The following is a 25273-nucleotide window of genomic DNA, read 5'->3' as shown; positions in this document are numbered from 1 at the left end:
TGATGTCCGTATTTGCTACAGCACTTCCGGGAACATTTCTGTTTTGAGTTAACGAGTATAGTGGTTGCGTTTAATCGATATTAGCGCGTGGGATATATATATATATCGTGAGAAAAAAAAGAGAATAAACTCGGAAAGAGAAAGAGAGAACCTAAACTTAAAGCTGCAAAGTGAAAGATATAGAAACGTTAAAGGATCGAGGGTTGTTGAGAGACACACGGAGACCGAATACGACAAACAGAGCGACTGACAAATGGGAGGGACTATTTAGCGATAGATTGACAGGAATAGAGCGAGAGAAAGATGGAGAGAGGGAAGGAGGAAGCAAATGGAAAAGAGGAAAAACGACAGAGTGAGAGAGATAAAACGAAACAAAGATGGGGGGAAATTTTCAGGTTCCATGGGGGAAAATGATTCTTCTAGGTTCGCTTGCACTTTATTTTCCATAATTCAATAACCGAGATGCAGAGGATAATTAACATCCTTAACATCCTCTTTCATTCCACCTTTTGCTCTTCACCCCCCCCCCCCCCCCGCGCTCATCCTTATTTCCACAAAATTACTCTTTACTGAAACACACACGCGCACACTTTACAACTCTCTTCACTTCATTGTTCCATCTATCTGTTTCTCTTTCTCTTTTCTCTCTATCATTATTTATATATATATATATATATATATATATATATATATATATATATATATATATACACACATGCATAGCAGTTCTTCCTAAAATATGTTTGCTTTTTTTTCTCTGGTATTTATTCTTAATTTACCTTTCCGCCATTAGAGAGAAGAGAGAAAAAAACCATTTCGAGCAAGGTTAATGATTTTGTTAATGTTCTCTTCTCAAATAATAACGAAGTTCGACATTGCCTTTCATACTTCCGGTGTCGATAACATAAAGTGCTGGTATCCGATTCAATTGAATACAGCCTCACACATTCATCAAAGTGCATCTGTCATTGAGCCTCTGTATCAGAATTCATTACCGAATGCTCAAATACATTCCTACGCACACGTGAATATCTGTGTGTGTGTGTGTGTGTGTGTGTGTGTAGACGAAAGGTCCTTCCCGAGCCACAGGCTCATAGGTCAGTTTCCCGGATATCTGTGGGTTAAATATTCCGCACTGGATGGGGCACTAGTCAGTCGTAGGATGACTCATTTTTCCAGGTGAATGGATTGGAATAACGTGAAATGAGGTGTTTTGCTCAAGAGCACAACACATTCCACGGTCCAGGAAACAAAACCGGAATCTTATAATCATGAGTGCTGCATCTTAACAACTTAAGCATACTTTGCTTTTGATTTATTCACAAACTCACACGTGTACGTGTGTGTGTGTGTGTGTTTAAAGGGCACAGAAAGATTAAACCTCAGCTATATCATGACATGAAAATTATGGAACATTTACAAGTTACATTAAAGATGTCTAAAGATTTCACTAATTCATCACTTCACCATCCGATGTTGAACTAAATACAGTTACTTAATTCAGAACCCCGTCACCACAAGCATGGTGGTCGTGGTATGGATCACTAAAAAATCATCTATGGACCCTTTTGATTACTGTTTCATTCCGGTGGACCCCCATAATCATTCGATGTTTAAAAACTAGGTTTATAGAAACTTCTTTCAAAATACCTATTTTGTTTTTCACACATTAACTTGTATAGGTTGAGCTATGTAAATTGTTAAAGAATGAAATTTAACTGTTTCTTGCAATATATAACAATTACATATATGTAATGCAAATTTTTTTCAGGGACTCTTAAAATACTGCTGTAGATCCCCAATTTACTATTTTATATGGACCCCAAAAAATCTTATACGAACCCCAGCTGAGAACCACTGATCTAAGTTATATAATCTATGACACTGTACAGCTAATCAGAAAGTAGTCGGCGCTATGATTTCACTTTTATGTTAATTATAGAAAAAGGAAGGAATAGAATTGAAATATATCAGAACGGGAAAACAGAATTAACCACAAATTCAAACTAATTAACGATAGCAGCTGTTTTGCTGTAAAATATCTACCAATACAACATAAAGTATATGTATTAGTGAAACAATTGAGTAAAATTTCTTTGTAGAATTTCTGAAGCATATCTTGTAACTTTCTAACGCAATATCTCAATAAAAGGATTTTTCCCGGATGAAAATCGCAGCTTCTGGCGTCTCAATGATACTCATACATTACACATGTTATATTGATGGAGCTTTTACTACAATATTATCTAGAGAGATTGAACGAAAGTGATCGAGAAATGAGGAGAATGAAGGTAATATAAGAGACAATGAAAAATGCAAGAACAGAAAATGGCAGACGTGATAGTGGGGGAGAGTGAGAGGCACAATGAAGAAGATAACAAAGGAGTGACAGTTATAGTTAAAGAGATAGAAACCGAGGAGACGCAACTTCTTCGTTCGGCCTATTGGGCTCCCATAATTGTTTGCTATCTAAAATATGCCATTGTTAATGGCATTTAGCATACACCTTAATATTTTCAGCAAAGTAATTTACACACACGTCAATTTCCGTAGCAGTTATCTAGTGTCATGTTTACTATCGAACGGAAGTTTGATAACAGGCAATATGTAAGAGATGCAGCCATCTGCCATCAACTTCTGAGATGCTGCTCTTGTGATTATGTCACTAATTTAGGGATTACATCACACTCTCGTACTTGTGGTACGTGTGTGTGTGAGAGAGAGAGAGAGAGAGAGAGAGAGAGAGAGAGAAAGAGAGAAAGAGAGAAAGAGAAAGAGAAAGAGAAAGAGAAAGACAGACATAGGTTCCGGTAGTATTCTGCTGTGAATCACATCATACAAAAGTAATTTTGAGTGATAAATTACACAAGGCTTGTATAAAATATGCCTGATTGCAATAGTTTGGAACACCTTCTTCAGGCCTGATCAAACTCTGGGTTCTGAATGGCCAAAGTGCTAAAAATTGCGCTTCGTAACCTCAGTAGCTCCAGCTCTTCCTAGTTCAGCTTTTCTTTACAAATAATCCGCCCCACCACCACCACTGCCATTTCAGTTTGTTGTGCCATACACATATATCTACATTGGATAGGAAAGTTGGAAGAATTTGCCGTCGTTCTTATTGACGACTAAAAATGTGGTGAGCTGATACAATCGTTAGCGAGTCGTACAAAACGCTAAACGGTATTTCGTTCAGCGGCTTTTTACGTCTCGGTTCAAATTCCCTCGAGGTCTATTTTGCTTTCAATTGTTTTGAGGCCGCTGAATTAAGTACCAGCCGAATACAAGAGTTGATGTAATCAGCTTACCCCCGCCCTTAAAACTGCTGGCTTTGTGCCAAAATTTGAAGTTTTTATTGACGAAAAGCCCGGCTTCTTTATTGCAGAATAAACTAGTTAAACTTTTGGGGGTTTTATTAGTTTCCGAAATCATTGTCTTCCTCTTGAAATTCTCTATTCATATCCAAGGTCTTTCAACATTGATTTAACGCACTATAGCGACATTTGTATAGAATTTTCAACCTGTCTAAAAGACATACGATGTGTTCTTAAACCAGTCACTTCATTCCACGTTGATCTAATCTACTCAGTCATAATGAGTATACCGAATGTGTGGTGGTGTAGCTCTCTGTCCGTTTGGCTGTGGTATCCTCGATGCTCTGTTGGGCGAGGAACGAGAGAGAGTCAATGCCTGTATCTGCGTATATAGGTACCTAAAGCAATTTGTGTAAGCTTGAAGCATGCTAACAAATATTTGCTTGCAGAAGGCATTTGCAGTGTTTAGTGGGAGAGATATGCATATATGAATGTCTACATGTATATATGTTTGTACAGTGTGTGTGTGTGTGTGTGTGTGTGTGTGTGTGTGTGTGTTCATCATTGTCCTGTAAGTTCGAGAGACATTTTGCCACTGGCGCCACCAAAAATGAACAATATCAACGATAAAAGGCACGAAATTGTAAGGATTTTTTAGACGTTGACTGATGAATGAATTAGCTACGAATTTTCTGTTATGTTTTTGTTAAACTATCCTTTTGCTGTGTTTTGGTTAAATCTTTGAAATATTATTTATGTAACGCTATGCACTCCTTATTTTAACACACATCTGTATGTGTGTGTGTGTGCATATACACGTACATATAAATTTGTGCACACATACAAATACATGCATGTGTATATACATATCTATGGAAATGCATGCAAATTTGAATATATATATATGTCCACGTGCGTGTGTTCTTGCAAGCCAAAAATTGTATGTCAACCGGAAGAATAGACCGAGAAGTGTCGTTGCATAGCAGTACTGCATCACATATGATCACACAATGATAAATGCTTCCGAAAATGCATGGTTGTAAAAGAGATGCAAGTAGTTCTGTCTGCCAGATTTCACTTTGTTGTCTTTACTGTGTTTGTTGTTGTTGTTGTTATATTCGTGGTAGTAATGGCCTCGTTCTTCATAATATATTTACTTCAGGCTCTTCTTCTCTAGAAAAAAATACTTAGAGAAACAATATATTCCGAAGACGAACAGATTTTCTTCCTCGTGCGTTTTTCTTTTATAATTCATAACGTTATATACTTATTGGTGTTGTTGTTTAGATGTTTATTTCTTTGCTGTTTTGGTTGTTTTTTTTTGTTTCTGTGTGGTTTTTGTCTTTTCTTTTGTTATTTATGTGTTAAAATTCTATGCGTGACGTGGAAGAGGTTGGAACAATTTGCTTATTATCGAAAAGACAATTAAGTTTTTTTTTCTTTTTCCTTTCTATTTCATTTCTTTTGATGCGACCTTTGGAAACATGGAACTTTTGCGATAAGATAAGAAAGATAAAGACTGCAGCAGCAGCAGCAGCAGCAGCAACGGCAGATAAAACGAAGCATTTATTGGCTTTGCAAAGCTACTAGGAAAAGAGTTTTGAAAAATAAAGAAAATAAAGTAAACGAAGAAAAAAAAAAAGGTAAACGTAGCTATTTATTCTTTGATGTTAGCATAAATTATATACTTTTGTGTGTGTGTGTGTGTGTGTGTGTGTGTGTGTGTGTGTGTGTGTGTGTGTGTGTGTGTGTGTGTGTGTGTGTGTGTGTGTGTGTGTGTGTGTGTGTGTGTGTGTGTGTGTTCATTCACTCAAACTCACAGACATGTGTGTGTATGTGCGCCTGCCTTTGTCTCTGGCAATAATTGACAGTTCAATAAAGCGCCATTGTACATATCTTATCACATGAAAATGTGTTAAGGTTGAAGAAAGTGCATCAGCTGTAAACACTAAAATATTGCGCCAAAAACATAGGCGGTGGAATGCCAGAAACAGAAAGACTAAATTGTCTGGTAGTATTTTGTAGAAACAGCTTTATGTTCCGAGTTCAAAACCCTTTGGGGGTCAGTAGCAAACACGGTTAAGTTGATAAATAATGCGCTTCTTAAAAAATCCCGTGGCTTTTTGCCAATCTAACAACGAATCATTGGTTGTTACAAAGATCACTGATAGAAAACATAGCATGGGTGTTTTGCCAACCACAGGATCCAAAGTTTGGTGTTTTGTTTGCGTAGAAGATTAAAGGCTACATAAAACCAACTATTTGACTTGTTCTTTTTTTATCAATCCTAAGAATGATAAAACGAAAACCAACTTTGGCATGGGTCATTTTTTTTTTGTAGAGGAAGAACGATATTACCCTTCTCTTTTTCTTTCGGAGTCTCCGAGATTATAAGGAAGTTGCGCTCAATGCAAAACCTGGCTTGAATGCTTACCACACACTGGTCTCCACTAATGACACTATGGGACCAGGTGAGGATGTTAAAGTGGTTGGCAGACTAAATCTTTCATACAGTATCTACAAAATTTCACTCACAAAGTTCTGGTTGAACCGCGGCTATGTCAGACGGCACTTGGCCAGAATGCATCGCAATGTGACGGAAGCTGAAACCACGTAGATGCAAATTACGCGTGTTGTTAATCACAGAACCCTGTTTGAACAAAACAAGACTAGACTGAATGATGTGCTTCGGTTAGTTTTGTATTCTATCATTGACTACCAACTCACAACCGATTGGAAAGAAGAATTGCTAATATTCTTTCAAGCGGAAAATATTAGAGGTTTTCTCATGAATTTCTTGTGCGGTGGTCGAAGGAGATTTAATCAGAAAACATGTTTCTTTCGCAAATTTTATTTTGTCCTGGAGTTGTTTTGAACTTAATCCTACTTTGATCCGAGATTATACTTTCATATTAAATCATGTTTTGATCCAACTGTGCTTTTTATTTTAACGTCACATTTTGATTTAACACCATTTGCAGATCTGAAACGAGTTTAATCTAAAATAATTTATTGCTCTAAAAAACATTATTCATTTGAAACTATGTTTTGATTGGAAACTGTGATTTGACCTGGACCCGTGTTTTCAAATGAAGTCACGTTTGATCTGAAACCGTGATTCGAGTAGCAACCATGTGCAGAAACCCATATATTATTGTATTTTGATAAGGGAACTAATGGTCGTTTATTTAAACACTTGATTCATTAATTGTAACTCGTCTATTTGTTTTGCATAATTAATATTCATTTGCGTGTTAACTCATTCGGAAAATGAAATGAATGCGGATGGCCTGCGCTCTTGTAGCTACATAGAATTAAGATGAACTGTGTATGTTGCCAAGCCTCTCGTATCAGTGACTCTTGGGACTGTACCATTCAGCTGTCACGATCAGAGAGCTCGTCACTTCAGTATGCTTGATTTATGAATCAATGATTCAGTGAATAGTCAATAATATTAAAGCGTTGTGAGGTTCGTCTAACACTTTCTCCCTGAGGTCCCTCCAACCCCACTACCATCAGTTCCTTATTTATAATATTCAATTCCGAAAGACTTAGCTACTGTCTCGTTTGTATTTTAAGTTGCTTTCTGTGAATGTCCACTTTAGTATCTGAAGTTATTTGCTGTAAACATGGTTTGTTGTAAGTGTCCGTCGAGAAACTACTCAAATGAAGAAGTAGATTATACGTCGAAAAGCTTTGATGCTCAATAACTAATTAGAAAATTATATGTAATAACCGTTGACTAATTAAAGGAAATGTATGTAAACTGGGAGGATCGTTAGCACGCCGGGCATTTCGTCTTCTTTACGTTCTGTTTTCAATTTAAACTGGGATCGATTTTGCCTTTTATCCTTACGGAGTCGATAAAATAAGTACCAGTTAACATAAAATACATTAATATCAACTTTGTCATCATTATTCATCATGCCCATCAATATATATTTCCACCATCGCCGCCCTATTTATTGTTAGCCTTTAGTCACCGTCTTTCCCGATTCCATTTGCTTTGCTTCCGTTTGCTTCTGCTTGCGGTAGTATCCCTTTCCGGTCGCCATGTTGTTGCTACCATTACTTTTGCTGCCCTTTCTGAATATCAGCTCAACAACATGTGACGTTGTTGATGGCAATGGCGATGATGGTAACAACTTGGTGTCGAGAAGTGGGTAATGCAGCATTGATGCACGAAGGCAAACTAAAACCCGAAATGTGTGAAGCAAACGAGTGAATATATAGCAAATAATGGATGATGAATGTACCAGGCGGCGGAGGCTGCGGCGGCAGACGTTAATGGGTGATGGACGCGAGTCGGGCAGCATCTTTTGAAACTCAACTACCACATAGTCTCTGGGCTCACATCCACATCAAAATTGGAGAAGGAAAAGAAAGGGTTCAACGCTCACAGTCTGTCCATTACCATCTCATGGAATCATCATGAATCGTTGAGAGAAAAAGAACGTTTGACTACGCCACGATATAGGAAGAAAAACGACTTTAGCAATGGATACCATTATACAACAGCAACGGAAACAAACCAAACTGTAGATATGTTGAGCATGGTAGTCGAAGTTAGAAAGAAGAGCGATAAAATACGTCACAGCAAGAGATTGTTAATGTTAATGCCATAACCTTCATCATCATCGCTTTCATCGTTAGCATCACCATAGTTATTATCAACAACAACAACATTCCTACGCGCCAATGTTTTAACCGCGAAGTGATCCCTTGACCTGCCTGAGATAGCAGCTGCCAGATCTCTCAGATCATTCACCAACATCTCAAGGAAAGACACATTAGTTTGGGCAGTACTACATTCACCAAAAAAAAGGTCCCAGCTGGAATGATTTTCATCACTGGTCAACCCGTCCGCCTGAGACTAAACAACAGCATCGTTGCTATTATCATCTCACCGTCGCTATACTCATCGTTGTCACCGACATTATGATCGCCGAAGCAATGAAATACGGCGATGCTTAGCGACGTCACATGGAAAGAAACTGAAATGCTGAGGTTTCCGTCTCTCAAGTCAGTTGCCATATTGTTCATTCGGAACTGCTGGAAAGCAGAGGAAGACTTTTGTTGCATGCATAGATTCCGCTTCTCTCCGGTGATTTCTGATGAGCTAAAATCTCTTGGCTAACTGATATAACATCATTATTGACCAACTTTATGCTCTGAGTTCAATTCCTGCAGAGATCAACTTTACCATTCAACCCTCCGGTGTCGATTAAATAAGTACTAGTTACGTACTTGGGTCGATGGTATAGACCAATCCTCTCTCACCAAAATTGCTGACTATGTGTTTAAATTGGAAACCATTAGTTATGGTTCGTTGATGTAGCCAGTGTCCGAAGCTACGATGCTGTCGTTGTTTAGCCTCAGGTCAGTCGTAATTGAAAGGACCTACAATGAAATGTCACCCATTAATGATCTTCCCGTCGCCTATCCAGACACAGAATATTTTAGGCGACCTTATTTGCGTACGTAACTATTTTGTTTAAGACAGTAAGGCCCTAACCCTAACAAAATACATTAACGAATTTCACCATTTTCTATGACATTACAAAGTGTGATCTGAGAGAGTCTTGACAGTCAAAACTGACGTTGTAGCGATGGCGAGTATCATCCATTTCGAGGAACGAGATGTATGTGTGGGATGGTCGGGGAAGGGTCTGCTGAAATATAACCGGAGTGATAGACAGACAAGCAAGCAGGCTGACAGATATACTCCGACAGGTAGGTAGGCAGTCTGTCTGGGGGACAGATGGGGAAAAATTCTATTGTGAAGAAAGAACAACAAAAATCTGAAAGATTACAGAGACAGATGAGACAAAAAAGAAATTAGAGAAAAATAACTGAACATATTGTTTGTTTTAAGATAATATTGTTTAGTGATACAATGGTAAATATAAAAATCTATAATGTAATTATAAAAGGAATTATATTATTTACAATTGCAAAAAAGACTGGAACAGATGTTTAGTGGAAGTTTTTGAAGTTTCGTTAAGTCTAAACATTCCTATTTTTCGTAAAACAAGATTAATTGAACACGTATTTTAAACTATATTCTGCTGGCGCACGTAAGTCATAACGCAAGCATGGCTCTCTGCTTAAGAAGTTCGCTTCGCAATATAGATAGGGTGATAAATTGAATATTAATTCAATTTAAAACCAAGTGGCCTAGCATATAAAAAAAATCTGAAAATTCAGAAAAAAATTGTATTACACGTGTATCAGGGATGGCTACTAGGTGGACATCCAATATGCTAGAAAGAGGTCATCATCTATGTGGTTGGGTCGTTGATGACCTCTTTCTAGCATATTGGATGTTCACCTAGTGGTCATCCCTTATACACGTGTAATACAAATTTTTTTGAATTTTCAGATTTTTTTATATGCTAGGCCACTTGGTTTTAAATTGAATTAATATTTAATTTATCACTCTATATATATATATATATATATATATATATATATATATATACATTTGACAGGCTTGTTTCAGTTTCCGTCTACCAAATCCACACACAAGGCTTTAATAGTACCGTGTTTATAGAAGTCACTTGTCCAAGGTGTCACGCAGTGGAACTGAACCTGAAACCATGTGGCTGTGAAGCAAACTTATTACCACACAGCCACGCTTTAATTCAGCTGATGGACTCCAGTATAGTTTATGTCCACCAAATTTCAACTCAAATTGCTTTGGTCTCTCCGAGGCTAGGATAGAGGAGACTTGCCCAAGAAGACGTACGTCGCGAGATTGAACACGGTAACCACATCATTGCGACGCGAGCATCTTAACCACACAGCCATGCTTGTGCCCATTGTAAAAGTGCTGTTATTCTTGTTGTTACTGTTGTTGTTTTTGGTAGTGGTAGTGGTGGTGGAGGGGTTACTATTGAAGTGGCTCTGTTAAAATGAACCTTACTGCCTGGAGTGAGTTGATTGACTTTTAACAGTGGAACCTTAAGATTCAACATAGAGAACAAATCTATTGAAGATGATGATGATGATGATGATGATTCTGTTGTCTTTCTTAGTTTAGTTGTTGCTATTGATGTCGAGGTTTTAATTGTTTCTTTCCTTGTTGTTGTTGTTCATTCGCTACTATGTAATTAACTTTCATGCCGCCTAATTAAATCGTCCATCTTACGAAACCTACAGACTTCAAGGAATCTCATTTACGTCTAATTCACTCCCAGCATTGCATAAACAATAACAGCACAGTTTTGAAAGAGTTCTTACACACACACAAAACTGCGCTGTGGCTTTCGGGTCGTGTTTCTGCTGTTACAACATAAATATATAAACCTTTAATTATAATTGTAGTTACTTTTGTGACTATATTTTCTTCCATCTTCTTACAAACGTCTTTCTTGATTAACAACCAACAGTTTTTTAAAGATGTAATCCTTCACAAATCAATCACTACTTTGTAAATGAGATATATATATATATATATATAGAGAGAGAGAGAGAGAGAGAAAGAGAGAAAGAAAGAGAAAGAAAGAGAGAGAGAGAGAGAGAACGCGACTTCATGGAGATAGCGACTAAATGTTCTTCAAATCATACATTTACTGAGTTTTGGGGAGGAGGGGGTTAAAGTGAAAATAAGGAATGTGAAATTGGATAATGTAATCGTAGATATATTAATCAATTCTAATAAAAAGAGGTGATGTAATGGTTGCAATTCCTTCGATCATAAGCCTGCTCATTAGAATTGATAACAAGAAGGAATCACTGAATAATTCTCCAACAATGTTTTTCGCAATGGAAATTTTAATTCTTGCACGATTTCAGAATTAGAGTCTGTAGTTCAATTAATTGAACTCCTAATACTTATTCATTTTAAATAGTAATATGGGTTTCTACAATCGATTGAGCACTGGACAAGAATGCCTTGTGGTATTTACTCAAGTCCCTTTATGTTCTGACTTTAAATTCTACTTGACATTCTTTTCCATTTTTCCGATGTTGTTAGATCGATTCTCGCCTTCAACAAAATGTGCATCCTTATGACTGCACGTCAGGACACCTAAATTTCTCTCTGGGGAGATTTTCATCAATCAGTTTTTCGTCTACAACTTGAAGAGAACGGAGTGAAGATGGTGAAAGTAAATTTGCTGAAATATGAAGAGCATGATCCGGTTGAATGAGGCTACGCAAAGTATGCGGCTGTAAACTAGGAAATATAGGAGAAAGAAAGGCAGAGGGAGACGGTCGTACAGATTGACAGAAGGCGAGAGAAAGAATATTTGTGTGTATGCGTATGAGTATGCTTGCACAAACGTTTGTATAGGCGCAGGCGTGGCTGTGTTATTATCTTTTTCAACTAACAAACTTCTTATGATGAGTTATGTACTCGACAGTAACAACAAAAACAAAAAACAATAAGAACCAAGGAAACTAATCCTCGTCTGTATCAAAACGTAAGTCTAAAAGACAAATGTAATGACCAGAGAGACTGAAATTGCTTTATGTTTTAAAAGGAAAGTGGGATCCTGCTATGCTCTGACATTTAGAAAATAAAAGATCAAAGCTGGAAAGTCAATTGCAATGAGGCCATCAGAGTAAACAAGGTCAATGTTAAGGTGACAGTGAAACTCTAATGGAGTCAATTCCCTAAATTAGGGCAAGTGCTGGACATAATGATATCAGTAATAAGAGCAGTTATGGAAGCAGTGACAGTGTTACCAGCACCAGAGGTTTTGGCAGCCACAAATACGTTTGAAAATATACTCTAAACGGCGGTGCATCAGCATGGCCGCAGCTCTGAGCTGAAACTATACAAAATATATATATATATATATATATATTGTATGTACTAGTGAACCAACGAGGAACATTCTATGTCTTTGTTCGACCTGCTATATATTTGGTACCCAAGTATCTTTCAAATCGCACCATACATTCATGTAATCTTTGCGAAAATAGGAAGGACACGGTATGATACATACCTACATACATTTTGCCAGTATAAAAGAATAGTGTGCCTACTGCTGGAACCCCTGTTGATCAGAACTGATTGGGGTTAAACAACACACGTGCACGTTTGTGTGTGTGTGTGTGCGCGCGTTGTTTCTGTGTAAGTATAATCTGCCGATCTAAAAAAAATTATCTGTCAGTAAATTAGTAATGAAGTTTCGTATTATCACAAATATAGCCTGCTAACATACTAAATACATAAAAACACATTGCTATTGATTCCCCCTATATGAAAAAATATATAAAATATAGCATTACGCAAGAAGACATTCGAGATGAATCGTGTATGGAGTGTGCAGTAGTCAAGTAACTTTAAATTCTCTTGACAACTATTCCAAGAAGGTGAAAGAATTGTTTAAATGCTTTACATGTTTCAGAAAGAAAGAATTGCTTCCAGTGCGAAATAAGCTAAGTGGAGTTGATATAAGATAGCTTCCGCAGTTTACCAATGAAATATATATATATATATATATATATATATATATAAATATTATGTGGGGGGGGGGGGGGGGAATATGTATGAACTATTAGTGCGAAAAGCCTTAATGGAATAATGGCTGCTATGCTTTTGTGACTGACTATAAATGGAAAATATTCATACATATTTCTCACTGGTTTAATTCATTTTTCTTTTCTCTCTTCCTATTCTTTGGTCCATAATCTTATCCTTTTCACATAATTTCACCATGGAAAATTATCTTTGGCTTTCTTCTATTCTCTTTCAATACCATATGCATTACACACATATGTGCTTGTGTGTGTGCCTCTCTCTCTCTATATATATATATGTACAAATAGAGACATATACATACATACATACATACAGATGCCTGTGAACAAATGTGAGAGTGAGTGAATGGCCTTTTTTGATAGAGTAGTCAGTGCCTGGAATACACAGCTTCGCAATAATCGTTCTGATTCTCAGCGCTCTGAGTTCAAATCAAACTGAAGCTGCCTTTGCTATTCATCATTTCGTCGTCCATGAATAAAGAACCAGTCCTGTCGTACAAATCATTCTTGTGTTTTTGTTGTTCTTTCATAGCGGTGCATTGGCGATTCGCTGAAGTTCAGAGACAACAGCAAGGCATCAAGGAACATAAAAATACATACACAGGCACAAGCATTATACACATACACACATTGTCAAAACCAGAAAGGAGAAAGCTAATTCGAAGACTATAGATCCAATCTATCACTGGAGCTGTAAAAATCTGTAAAACTTACCAGAAGTTTATCATTTAAATATATAAATGAGCATGTCTAGATATGCAACTATGTCTAGATATGCATGAGAATATATGGACATATACATCCATACAAGAATACCCTGTTGTTGATGCTGAAATTCCAGTGAAGGAGCCTTGGATCTAGGTTAGAAACCAGTTCTTTCTCTATTGGCCAGAAATCTTGAAATAAACTAAATAATGATACTCATACATACATTCCTATATAGAGGGTGTACTTAACATCCAAATGATTCGTCTGAGACCGCGATTGCTACGTGGAAGACACGGCTTAGTCATTCAAAAGTACACAAAGCCCAGGTCACAGTTCGTGCGACGAAAATGTTGACAGCTAACAAACTTTAAGTGAAGTTAACATTCTTTGAGTGCTTTTGAATCGCTAGAATGTATCTTCGACGCTGCAATCGAGAAATATGATATATATATATATATATATATATATATATATATATACATATATATATATATATATATATATCTAAGAGTATATAATTATAATTAAGGACACTGGAATGTCAGCGCCTATACGCTAGAAGTGAACGTCAAGTACCTACAATCCACTCAAAATTTGTTCTCTATTTATAACGCAAGGCCCAATGCGAGGAAATGGGGAAGAAGATTTACAGATTTCGGATAAACCTGTCTTAAGATTTCGTGCTCTGTAATGAAGATTACTTTGTACTCCTCAGTGGAGATAAACCGACAATACATATACATACCGATAAACGTTTGCGTATAAATACCAATATATACATGCATTTCCCGCGTATACATTAGATTTAATCGCCCATCTCGGCCATGTTGGTAATGTCAGAAATCATACGGAGTTAATACAGTCCAGCAGCATGATAAAATGACTAGAGAACTCAAAATTAAGCGTGTATTGGGTAAAACCCAGTGTATTCCTATTTAACATTTAATATGAACTCTTGCTTAAATTCACTTTATTAGTGGTACACAAATTTAAACACCGGCTACTTCCCAACGGTGTAACTAACGTATACGTATTTTGTATGGTAACATAAGAGTCAAGGAAAGAAACAAAGAGTCAATGTAGCACAGGTTTAATACTCCGTTACAATTGTTTCAGTAGCACTCCGTTTCGAACCACATTATATGTCGTTCATTATGCTTGACAAAATATACAATTGTATAAATTTACACGCTGTGCAACAATTATACATTGTGTGTACACCATGTATAGTAGTAGCACAACGTGGTGCTTGTCTGACGAGGTGTTAATCCGGCATATTCAACCGTCTGTAAATTAATAGAGATATTGCATATTTTGTCACACATCATAAATTTTATGTATTATAATACGAAACGGAATGGAATTGCACCGACACAATTGTAACGCATATTAAACTTCATCTTCTTTCGTACATGCACGGGCACAGAATATGTTTTATATATATGGTAATACACACGCAAAAAATAAGTTTAATCTAGACAGCAGCTTAGATAAACGATAGCAAAGAGGAGGAGGATCTCAGTGGACAAAACATCCAGTGAATGGGTAGAAGACGGAAACATAAAAGTTATAGGTAATTAGATGAGAGACGAATAGTTAATAAAGGCATCAATTGTGGGATGGCAGAAAATTGGAATGAAGACAAAGCGGGTTGTATGAGTTTTATATTAAAGGTACGAGGATAAAAATTAACAGACTCTGAAAGGGAAATTTTCAAAGTATTGTTGGGTGAAATTTAATTAAAAAAAAAAAACGTCGTAATTACAGACGGAAGTCGAATGCAACACGAAAGCAGACAGATACATATATGTGTGTGTGCATACACACATGCATACATACACACAAACACGCATGCACATAGCTTAAATAAAAAGCACAAACACACAAATACACAGATGGAGAGATACACAACACGCACTTATATATGTAAATATAAACCTAGATGAAAAAAAATACGCATCTAAACACAAATGTACACACACACACATTTATATATATATATATATATATATATATATATATATATATATAATCTTTGAATGCATCAGTACAAACCAAACTTGCTGCTGGCAATAAATATCTCTGTGATGTCTGCACGGTCGAAGCTATTGCGATTTTATTTGCTAAAGAACATAAGACCGAGTGGATTACGTCTTGCAAACATCGGCTAAAAGATAAATACTTTAATATCCTTTTCACCCTTTGTACACCCGAACGACTAAAGCATGTCTTTCCAACTGCTTTCCCTTTTTTTTTTTTTTATTATATATCTCTCTGTATCCTTTAGATATTGGCCCTTCCTTTATATTTGTACTTTATAACTCTCCTCATCTTCATTTTCATCCTCTTATTGTGTTTGTGGTTCCTTATTTATTCATGTTTTATTCAGTCTTCCAGGTTTTTCTTTTATACCTCTTCCTTATATGTTTTGCGTTTGGTTTTTGCTGTGTTTTATTTTTTTGTTTGTGTTTTTCTATCTGGTCTACTGCCATGTTAATTTTCTGCTATAGCATATATTTCTACATATTTCTCCTTCCTTTTTTTTTTATTTCTGGTAAAGTCAACAGGCTGTGTAGCCTGAGGCGCTGTTAGGTATATACAAAATACATAAGACTATGATTGGTACATATTTTATTATCTTATAAGCTGAGACCCAACGCAATTCTTAATAGCATTTCTTTATCGCTACATGAATTGCAGTTTCACTCTTTGGACATGTGTGTTCTCTCTGAACATTCTAATTTCCTCACGATATACGAATTCATATATTTCCATACGTTGTTCACCTTCCTGCAATCCGGTTTCTATTGAGCTCCACGTTGTGTTTTTGTTTTGTTTTTGTTTTCTTTAAAGAATTAAGGTATTTCGAGAATTAAAAAAAATTAAACATACTTTCAATAAAGTTTCAAATGAAAAACTGTTTTCACTTAACCCTATGTTCTGATTTAATATACTTGAATTAGGTATATGCCATTTACACAAACTATAATATATACGATTAATATTAGTTTCAAATTTTGGCACAAGTCCAGCAATTTTGAGGGAGTGGGTGGGTCGATAACATCGACTAGAATGCTCACCTGGTACTTATTTTTATCGACCTCAAAAGGATGAAAGATGAAGTTGACCTCGGTATAATTTGAATTTAGAACGTAAACGCTGACGAAATACCTTTAAGCATTTTATTTTGCCTGTTATACTAACGGTTCTGCCAGCTCGCTTCCTTAATAAAACAAATAAATGTTCCCTTCTGTTAGATGGGATGCAGTCTATTTGTATTGAATCAAAAAATAATAATTGATGTAAGTCAATTGTTGTTGATCAATATTTGACTATTTTCTGTTTACTTTATATATATAACAAAGGGACTCACCTAAACATTCACACTTGCTTCCAAAGCTCTAAATACAGGAATAAATTCTTAATCATAGCATAATCCCAAATTTAATCAATAAATTTTTTTCAAAACGCTTCTCCATAAGAACCCACCCTCAAACCTAATTAATACCTCGCTCAAACCCTTACATTCAAGAACGACTTTAATCCAAAAGAGATTATATGAAACGCTAATGCATCTAATGCATAACGTCTTTAATTGTTTCGAGTTTACACTCTTCTTCTGAAATAAAGGATTGACAAGGAGAGAATATTGGATTAACAAGGAGAGAAAATAAAGGATTGACAAGGAGAAAAAGAAAATAGAACGAACGTGTATGTGTGTGTGTGTGTGTGTGTGTGTGTGTGTGTGTGTGTGTGTGTGTGTGTATTCTATATTATATTACATTGTATATGTGAGTAAATGAGCTGCTGTATACTTCTTTTGGAGAATTCTCTCCTTTTAAAACATTCCACAATCCAGTATTGCTGTGTGTGTCTTTACAGTCGTGATTAGAGATTCGCACACTTGTAAAATAGGAAGTTGATAAACTTTGATTATATGAGACTACCATCACAATCGGAAGACGAAACCCCCCTCTAGAAATTTTTCAATTCTAAAAACGCAACATGTTTCAGATAACTACGTTTATCGGTTAACCGAAAATACAGGAAACGTAAAGAAATATGTATATTTATGTGTTTGTATATTTCTTTGGTTTGTTTCATATGCGCGTGTGTGTGTGTGTGTGTGTGTGTGTGTGTGTGTGCATGCAAACATCTACGCATTAGTGCTTCTCTACACATACGCAGATTAGTTGTATACTGCATACAACCATTTAACTATGTATATATAAACATATGTATATTGATACATGTATACACAGATATATACATAAAAGCATATATATATATAAAGAGACATTTATATATACATATACGTGTGTTGTGAGTGTGCATGTAATCAATATATGTATAAATTTAGATTATAAATACATACATACGTGCGTATGCATCCTGACCACTTTGTAATATATACGTTATTCTGCTACAAGTTTTTTTTACACACACTCACACACACACGTAGTCGCATGTGTATGCTAGTTTTAATAATGTAAACACTTATAATCGGTATGCATATACGAGTAATACCTCGAGATTTAAAAGTAACAAGTTATTCCCATGACAGAATCAAAACTCACATCAATGGAAAAGAGAAACGTGCCAAGCACTGCACCACAGCTAAGTGTAATGATTGTACATACATATGCGCAGTACATACCAAATTAATCTCACTTTCTCTCTCCCTCTCTCTTTGTCTTTCTTTCTCTTATATATATATGTACTTATATATATATGCACTCATATATATATATATATATATATATATACACTCACATATTTATATATATACTCATATATATACTTATATATTTATATACTCATATATATATATATATATATATATACTTATATATTTATATACTCATATATATACATACTTATATATTTATATACTCATATATATACATACTTATATATTTATATACTCATATATATACATACTTATATATTTATATACTCATATATATACATACTTATATATTTATATACTCATATATATACATACTTATATATTTATATACTCATATATATACATACTTATATATTTATATACTCATATATATACATACTTATATATTTATATACTCATATATATACATACTTATATATTTATATACTCATATATATACATACTTATATATTTATATACTCATATATATACATACTTATATATTTATATACTCATATATATACATACTTATATATTTATATACTCATATATATACATACTTATATATTTATATACACATATATATACATATATACTTCTATATTTATAAATATATACACATATATGCACTCATATATATATATATATATATATATATATATATATATATATACACTCATATGTATATAGATAGATAGAGAGAGAGAGAGGAATATTTGCTAGTATCAGATGAAAATACATCCCAATGCACATATCAGTTTATTTAATGGTGAAAGTGCAGCACAACCATCAGAAATGGTTCTATTACTAATATTTAAAGTTTTTAAGTTGCTAAGACATGCAAAAGACATATCAAGGCCGAAAATAGTTCGAAGAACTAATATTGAATCTAATTATAAGTATAGAAAACTTCAGACCAATGCGTCCAGTTTCATTTTCGCTGTTTATTTACGAACCTTCAGATTCTTCCGAGCATAGCTTTGCATTTCGTTACTGCTACAAAACCAGTCAAATTCTAAGGTAGTTTTAATCGATCAACCTCTCCCAGGAAAGTCGTTGATGTTGTGTGTAAATTATTATTTAAGGCCTGATGATTGGTGGATCGTTGGATAAAATGCTTTCGGATTTTTGTTTCGACACTTTACGTTTTCAGTTCAAATTCCATCGAAGTTAATTTAACCTCACATCTTTCTGAAGATGACAAAATAAATACCAATGAAGATGGAAATTAGCATCAATGAACAACGCCCCTCCGCCACTCTAAAACTAATTCTGGTTTTGTGCCTAATATAGAAATTATTAAAGCTTTGTAGCCTGAAGAACAAAAATGTATGAGAGCGTTTACATTAGATTGTCAGGTTAGTCCTGAATCTGTAGGGTTCCTCATAGAAAAATATAAAATCTATATCTGACGAGAGGGTGTATATGGCGTATATATTGTTTTGGAATGAGGAACGGAGCGAAGACGTCAGCTCAGGCAGAACGTCATACACATGTCAGTCTTAATTCCACAATATTTTGACGAAGTGACTGAGGAGACGCCGTAACAAATGTCGTTGATGACTTTCGTTCGCGATTCTTAGTTACATTTTTAGCTCAACGAGGGCAGATGGATAGTATCGATGGGCCCTTTAGTTATGTAAATTCTTTCTTTCAACATGTTGGCCATCATAACACCACATGACTTCAAAACGATCCCAGACTAGTCCTTTGTAAAGGGTACAAAAGAGAAGAGCTTCTGGTTGTTCAGAACGGAAAAACAACTGGCTACATATGAAAGTAAGAGTGTCTCTATTCAGATGTGCTGAAGAATCCTAAACAAAAGCAACGGCAATTGCAGAACATGGAGGCTGCTCTTTATGTGGCCCTATCCGACACGACTCCAAAAGCATCGAAGAATATCACAACGTCCTTCGTTCGAACTGATTGAAAGCAAGCACAAGGTGTGGGAGGTTGCTAAGGACAGCATAGAGGGCAAGGGAAGAAACAAATACACCTCAAGATGAGGCAAGCAAACGGTTTGAGGAGAAGCCACCTCCACTCGCATCGAAAAAGAGCTCACGGTTCTTCACAAAACAAATGAAGTAATGGAATTCTTAAATGAATAGAAGGAAGACGAAGGTTGTTGCAATGTGCTGAATGTGGAGGATTAAAACGAGATTATCAAGAACAGCTATACGATAAGCTGCTAGCAAAAAATCTACCCCACCAGTTCTTTTACTCTTTTACCGGTTTAAGCCTTCAAACTGGCTATGCTGGGGCACCGCAACTGTTGTTGCTAGGCTTTTTGGGTTGCTTTTGGTGAATGAGAGAGAGTGAGGTTTTGCTACCATCATTTGCATTTCTTGCACGAGGGACGTTTATCTCGAATCTTAGGTAATGGGAATTCCAGTTATCTCTTGAAAGCCTCCACATTCACACCATGTAGATACCTCAAGTTTTTAACAGAATATAGAAGACCAGTGCTATTTCCTCCAGCAGGTGTGAGATTTCTCGTTCAGTTTCACAAAATTATGAACAACACCATTCGCTCTTACATTATTAATATAGATTTTTCTAAAGCCTTGAATTATATGTCCAGAACACCTGCGATGCACCTAGACATCTTTTTCGGTACACCATTCACAAGCCACTGACAGAACGATTTTTAACTGTATTTGTTTAATTACTTTAATCGCATAAATAGCTTCTAAATCATTGTCATTAACGCCTTCATAAAGGATCATGCTCTTCTGCAAATTTAGAATCGTGGGGGAAAATGTAATTCCCCGTTTTAAAATCGATATGAAATGTGTTTTATAGATAGAATTTTGCGATGAAAATGCACTGGTTGAGCTATTATTACTCCCACCCACTTATATTGCTTAATGCGTTAGTCAAATGAGATAGATAGGACTCTTTTCCTCCCATTTTACTCTTCTCTTCCTCTATCTCTCTTCCCGTCCCTCTCCCTCCGTCCTCTCTCTCAGCTTCACTCCCTTCATATCCAGGAACAAGTACTGTGTTACACTTTGAAGACTTCTACCACCATCAAAACTAAATGTCAACAATACGATCTATTGCTGCTGTTGTTGTTACATATATGCTGCTGTTGCAGTTGTTGTCGTTACTGCTAGTGATGATAATGAAAACGATATCAGTGATGGTGGTGGTGGCAGCAGGAAATCTCTTGTGACTCATAGCAAAAACTTGATAAGTGACCAGACATTGATAAACCAACGGCCTATAACACTAGTTCTTCGTGGTGCCATTAGCGACTACTACTATTTCAGAGCTAGTGCCATCAATTATAGATATTACGCTATGGCTGTTTCTAAAAACAGTCATTAATTATTTGATATGGCAATTAGGTTAAAAGGAATGAAATAGATGCGTTAATTCGATCTCAAGTGACTTTGCTATTGACATAAATCGTTTCTATCTTGAGATGTTAGCAAGAGCACAGTTGACGTATGAAATTCGCGGTAGGTTAGGTTTGCGAAGAGCCGTGCCGGCGACCCAGTTTCAACTACTGACTATCGCTTTTCTGTTTCTTTTCTTTTCTTTTTCTTTTTTAGATTCAGGTCATCCCTGATCGAATATTTCAGTGATCAAAGGCGTTCCAGTCGAGACTATCCCGTCTCTTTCCCAGAAGCAGCACACTCAAAACTGCATGCAGCCTTTTTTCAATATGGTAGAATGTAATTTCAGAGACAGATAGACAAACAAAGAGACAGGTAGAAAGAGAGTGTGTTGCCATTTCTGGCAGATCCCACTGCTTGACAACCGATGTTGTGCTGTTTACCTCCCCACAACTTATTATATCGTTTTCTTTTGCCGGGCCACTGAGTACCTGGCTTTAAAAATAGTACTAGGGCCGATTTGTTCAGCTAAAGCATTCAAGGCAATATCCCAGCATGGTCGCTGTGACTGAAACATGTAAATGATAAATGGCCGTTTGAAAATTAAAATCTGAGGAACGAGAATAAAGCCATAAGCGAATAATATGTAAACTAGCAGTATCTTTGGATATTACACGGCTATTTTGAATATTGTAAGACGGAATTGTATATGCTGGTATCGTGTAAATGACTGAATATCCTATACATATATATAATCTCATTGTGAACCAGTAATTTAAAGGGTCAGCCTTGTCACACACACAGCATCATACTGATTCTGTTTTTCAGAATTCAATTTCCGTTTACTAATTCCATTCGCAAATTAAAGTTGATTCAATTTTTGGGCAGTGGTCACTTCTACAAGCTTCCGCTTAGCGGAAAGGATCGAATCCTTGATTTCATGATTGCATAGGAAACTCTGAAATATTCAGTCATATTGATCAACACCATTCCTCATTTGTCACCACACAGACGAGTACAGACACATGCACACAAAGATTCAAACACACATGTGGGCCTGAATGTAATCACAGACGAACGTTTATGAACGCATATATACTCGTACAAACGGTCATATACAAACAGACAGACAAAAGCAGCTATTTTTGTTTCGTTGTTATTTGCGAGATTCTGATAAAGAGACGCTGACTAACAGATTAATATATATTTTCATGTTGCCATTTGGAACATTGAAATCGAATCTCATAATCGTTTATTGTTGCAAAAGAGGGAAAAGTGAGAAACTGTGTGCGTGTAAAGAGAGGGCGGGAGATAGAGACAAACACAGCGGTACAGACAAAAAAATCATATGGCGATATAAACAACTAATAAATAGATTATGGCTGGAAATTAATGTTATATAGCATATATTGGAATCAAATACAAACCTAAGAGAATATCTCGTGACTTCAATGAATTTTTTTGCTATCTGTCTATATTAAAGATGTGTGTGTGGTGTATACATACACACACACACACATCATATATATGAATGTATGTATATGAATGTATGTATATTCATTAGACCGTGGAATCCATGTAATCCTCTGTTTGTTTTATACATTCTCTATATTTGCCTCTCCCGTCGCCTATTTCTCTTCGTTTTTATTTGATTCCTTGGCTGTCGTCTGCTACTTCGCTCAAATCTGCATTTCTTCCCATCGTCGTAAATGGATGAATTGGTATTACAGGAAGGGAGTTCCAACTTCAGTTTTTTTGCGTCTGACGACGAAGTTTTCTTCATTTCCTATACCAGACTGGTAATGCCGTTGGAGCACCAGGCCCCAAGCTGAGATTTTGTAGTTCCTAATTGCAAACAAATGCCGCCAAAAAAGATCTTATATTCACACGTGTAACGAATGAGTTTTGTGCCTCGCATCGACAGTCTCACTGCTTTTTGTTTTTGCAACAGCTCCAGCATGACCTTGTTTCCAACTTGTAAGATCATATTGACCCCTAACAACTACATGTCTCTGCATTCACCACCTCCACATACTTGTATTGTGCCGGCTTCGCATATTGTGGTTTGAACCTATGGGCAAGTGGACATCGCACTATCCCTGTTTGTCGCCTCTTTGGTCTTGAATACTGGACAGATAGTTCCATGATTTTGCCTCGTTAATGGTTAACGCATTAGCTTATATATCTACCAAGATATCCTTCAGACATTCCTTTGAGGTTACAATGAAAGCAGAACCACTTTACTCTCTGCGAGACAGAAACGTATCACTTTACATCTTAATCATTCTTAGATCAATTTGTCGGGCAAGAATAGTCATCCTTCTCGGAGACACCACTACAATGTCTTAATTTTGTTTTCTTGTTCACTCTTCTCTACGCCCACAAACTCTTTTGAACAAACAACGTTCGCAATTCTGTTTCTGGAATCATACCCAAGTAAAATATGTCCGTCTTGTTGTTATTGCTTGCATTTTCTCCGCAAATGTTTAAATCAATATTGCCACTCTTTTTCCGTCAAAATGTTATAGTTTTTCTTCATTTTTGTACGTTCAATAATGTTAGCTTTCATTTATTCCTCCTTTTTTAAAACCTGTATTAATATTTTTTCTTTCAAAAAGTTTTAACTGAAAGATTTATGCTCATGCTTTTGTTTATGTTAATGCCAGCACATTTGGGTTGAGCAGTTTTTCCCAGTTATTCCCCAATAAAGGAAACCGTCTTAAAATATGATTATGCAAAACAATTTTAACAAAATGTATTGTATCTTCTCACTGACAAGGAATTTTGTTCTAAAGTAAAAAAAAGAACAGAACAGACTCTTTTCTTTGTCATAATTCCATGCGACAAAACAAAATAATTCTCCAATTAGAAATATCCAGTATATTTCACTTCCAAACACAAGAATGATATGTAGCATAACTTTCCAAGACATGAAATAACAAAACAAATAAAATAATAATCATCGTTTTTTAATATTGGCACAAAGCGAGAATTTAGGGAAAGAGTTTAATCAGTATCCTGCTACTCGACCGGTTCCTTATTTTATCGTTCCCAAAGCGATGAAAGGCAAAGCTGAGCTCGACAGTTTACGAACTCAGAATATATGCATTGTCAAATGATTATACCAAATCACTTCCCTTCAATAATTCTTCACATAGGCTCAAGATCAGAACTTTTGGATGGGCGAGGAAGTTAGTCGCTTAAATTTTGCCCGATACCTTATTTTATCGGCCCTGGAAAAATAAAAAGCAAATTTGAATCTTTGCAGGATTAGAACTCAAAGAGTAAAGAACCGGAACAAACCACAAGGCATTTTCTCCGACGTTTTAATGTTTTTACCAAACCACTGTAATTTCCTCATAAATTGATTTCCTGTTTCGTCTTAACGACTTCTTTCCAAGATGTATTCTTACTAATGTAACAATGTTATGGATGAAACGATGAATTGGCGATTATAGAGAATGACCAATGTTTGTGTCTTCTGTACAACTCAATAAAGCTCAACAGAAACAATGCAGTCACTGACATATGGCACTGGATATTTTATTTCCCGTCAAGCCTAATGGTTTGACGGGAAATTAAGTATCCAATGCCATATGTCAGTAATGACTAATATCATTGGTTAGTTTAAGTAGAGCTTGGTTAGGTTAGGTTGCATTAGGTTAGATTTATTGTGCTTAGTTAAGCTAGGCTTCGTGAGGTTTCTACAAAATATGGCTTAGTGCTTTGTAATAAACGTGTAATCAATATTA

The 25273-nt window shown here is 35.9% G+C and overlaps 1 protein-coding gene and 1 long non-coding RNA gene across 7 annotated transcripts in view; one reads left to right on the top strand and one right to left on the bottom strand.

Moving 5' to 3' along the window:
* Positions 1–25273, bottom strand: part of LOC128249390 (uncharacterized) — a 110329-nt gene that overhangs the window by 41711 nt on the left and 43345 nt on the right. The window lies entirely within an intron of this gene.
* Positions 1–25273, top strand: part of LOC106868552 (G protein-coupled receptor dmsr-1) — a 185639-nt gene that overhangs the window by 149386 nt on the left and 10980 nt on the right. For all 6 annotated transcript variants that reach the window (XM_089362985.1, XM_089362988.1, XM_052972867.2 and 3 more), the window contains one exon: positions 4815–4954. The gene's annotated coding sequence lies outside the window, so the exon portion shown is untranslated. The remainder of the gene's footprint in view (positions 1–4814; positions 4955–25273) is intronic.

This window comes from Octopus bimaculoides, chromosome 14 (genome assembly GCF_046866305.1).
Source record: "Octopus bimaculoides isolate indiv1 chromosome 14, ASM4686630v1, whole genome shotgun sequence".
NCBI classification, from domain to species: Eukaryota; Metazoa; Mollusca; class Cephalopoda; order Octopoda; family Octopodidae; genus Octopus; species Octopus bimaculoides.
Note: the sequence above shows the minus strand (reverse complement) of the source record. Positions and strands in the feature narration are given on the sequence as shown.